Source organism: Molossus molossus, unplaced genomic scaffold (genome assembly GCF_014108415.1).
Source record: "Molossus molossus isolate mMolMol1 unplaced genomic scaffold, mMolMol1.p scaffold_m16_p_9, whole genome shotgun sequence".
NCBI lineage: Eukaryota > Metazoa > Chordata > Mammalia > Chiroptera > Molossidae > Molossus > Molossus molossus.
This window is the reverse complement of record NW_023425403.1, coordinates 104,113,215-104,116,183: the sequence shown is the minus strand read 5'-3', so window position 1 is coordinate 104,116,183 and position 2,969 is coordinate 104,113,215.

Sequence of the window (2,969 nt, the reverse complement as noted above, 5' to 3'; positions counted from 1 at the left end):
TCTTTTGGTTTTGCAGCAGCAAAACAAAAAACAAAACAAAACAAAAACACCCTTGACTGGATTAGGGAAAAGGGGGAAACAAAACTTTACAGGCAAAGAGGAATTAATGCTGTCTGTTACACGTCTTTGGATTAGATTACTGTAATTGCAAGCACTAGTTCTCCTTTATAAGATCTGCAGACCTATCGATCAACTGTCAGCACGCGTGGAGTGAACTGAGGGCAGCGGTGAAATATGAGAAGTGAAGCCACAGCTGGTGCTGGCATGACACAGGGGCCAGGGGTCTGGGGTCAGAAAGGGCAACACGTCCAAAGGCTACAGAGCAGTGAGGAAAATGGTGTTAGGAATCAGGGGCCATGCAGGAAAGGAGGAGCCGGAAACTAAAAGGCACACATACCTGTTGCTAAATCATCCACTGTAGCAGACTGAATTTTCCGGAGAGACATAACAATCTGCATGCCCTCAGAGGGGTGAGGGCCATGTCCCGCCAGTGACAATCAAGTGTGAATGTAGAACAAAAATGTTTTCGGACATAAGTACTTACAGTTTACTTCCCATATCTTTTCTTAAGAATCAATTTAAAGATCAGTTCCAGCCAAATAAGGACATAATCTAAGAGGAAGACATGAGATCTAGGAAAAGTCATGGAATGAGAACTGCACAGAAAGACAGAAAGTTCCAAAAGAGAACTTCAGGGAAAGCACAGGCACAGCATAAGGGTGAATTCAAGACCCATTCTAAGAGTTTGGGACATTTTGCCCTGGTCGATGTGGCTCAGTTGTTAGATGTCATCTCATGAACCGAAAGGTTGCCGGTTCAATTCCTGATCAGGAGACATGCTTTGGGAGCTCAGTCCCCAGCAGGGGATGTGAAGAAGCAGCTGATGGATGTTTTGCTCTCACATTGATGTTTCTCCCTCTCGCTCTCCCTCTCCCTTCCTCTCTATAAATCAAATTTTTAAAAAATCTTAAGAGTTTGGGACCTTCTATTGCAGGCCACTCCATACTATTTGATTTTTTTCAGCCATGTATATGTATTATTTTATTTATATTTATCTTTTAAAAAATTTTTTATTTTCTTATTGACAGTATTACAAATATGCCCCATTTTCTCCTTTTTTGCTCCCTCCACCCAACCCCTGCCCCACCCCAGACCGTTCCCCACTATGGGGTGTGTCCATGGGATATGCATATATCCCATGTGTATATGATCTTTGGATAATCTCTTCCTGTCACCTCCCACAGAATACTCTCACGCCTGAGATCTGTTACTCTGTTCCATACATCTATATCTCTGGACCTATTTTGTTTGTCAGTTTATTTTGTTCTTTAGATTCCACTTGTAAGTGAGATAATGTGATTGTTTGTCTTTCTTTAACTGGCTTATTTTGCTTAGTATAATAGTCTCCACGTCCATCCATGCTGTCTCAAAAGTAAGAGTTTCTCTTTTTATTTTTACAGCTGCATAGTACTCCATGATGTAAATGTACCACTGCTTTTTTTATCCTCTCATCTACTGATGGGCACTTGGGATGTTTCCAGATATTAGCTATTGTAAATAATGCTGCTATAAACATAAGGGTGCACATATTCTTTCTGACTGGTGTTTTGGGGTTCTTAGGATATATTCCCAGAAGTGGGATTGCTGGGGCAAATGGCAGATTTGTTTTTAATTTTTTGAGAAACCTCCATAATGTGTTTTCCACAATGGCAGAACCATTGGTACCATTGCATTCCCACCAGCAGTGTATTAGAGTCCCCTTTTTTCCACATCCCCACCAGCACTTGTTGTTTGTTGATTTATTGATGGTAGCCATTCTGGCACCTGTGAGGAGATACATTATTGTAGCTTTAATTTGCATCTGTCTGATGATTAGTGACTGAGCATTTTTTTCATGTGTCTATTGGCCATTGATATGTCCACTTTGGAGAAGTGCCTATTCAGGTTCTTCGCTTATTTTTAAAATTGAATTGTTTCTCTTCCTGGTGTTGAGGTGTATGAGTTCTTTGTATATTTCAGAAATTAAATCCTTATCAGATGTATCATTGGTGAGTGTATCTCCCATGCAGTAGATTTCCTTTTCATTTTATTGATGGTTTCCTTTGCTGTGCAAAGCTTTTTAGTTTGATGTAGTCCCGTTTATTAATTTTTTCCTTTGTTTCCCTTGTCTTAGGCAACATATCAGTGAAAATACTACAATGTGAGATGTCTGAGATTTTACTGCCTATGTTTTCTTGTATGATTTTTATGGCTTTGTGAGTTACATTTTAAGTCTTTTATTCATTTTGAGTTTATGCCTGTGACTGGTGTAAGTTGGTACCTACCAATGTTATTTTCATATACTTAGGTGCCCCTATATTGGGTGCATTTATGTTAACAAGGGTTATATCCTATTGCTGGGTTGATCCCTTTAGTATAATATAATGACCTTCTTTGTCTCTTATTATGGGCTTTATTTTGAATTCTATTTTGTCAAATACAAGTATTGCTACCCCAGCTTTTTTTTTCCAGTTCCATTTGCATGGAAAATTTTCCCATCCCTTCACATTCATCCTGTGTGAGTCTTTTGATCTCAGGTGGGTCTCTTGTAGACAGCATATATATGGGTCATATTTTCTTAATCTTTCAGGTACCCTATGGCTTTTGATTAGAGCATTTAGTCCATTTACATTTAAGATTAATATTGATCGGTACTTATTTGCTGCCATTTTTATTCTTTATAACTATGTTCCTCTCTTGCTTGATTTCTTCTTCCTAAAATGCTCCTTTTGACATTTCCTGCAATACTGGTTTGGTGGTAATGTACTCCTCTAGCCTTTTTCTTTTTTTTATGGGAAGCTCTTTATTTTACCTTCAATTTTAAATGATAGCTTTGCTATATAGAGTAGTATTGGGTTCAGGTCCTTGGTTTTCATCACTTTGAACACTTCATTCCACTCCTTTCTGGCCTGAAGTGTTTCTGTTGAGAA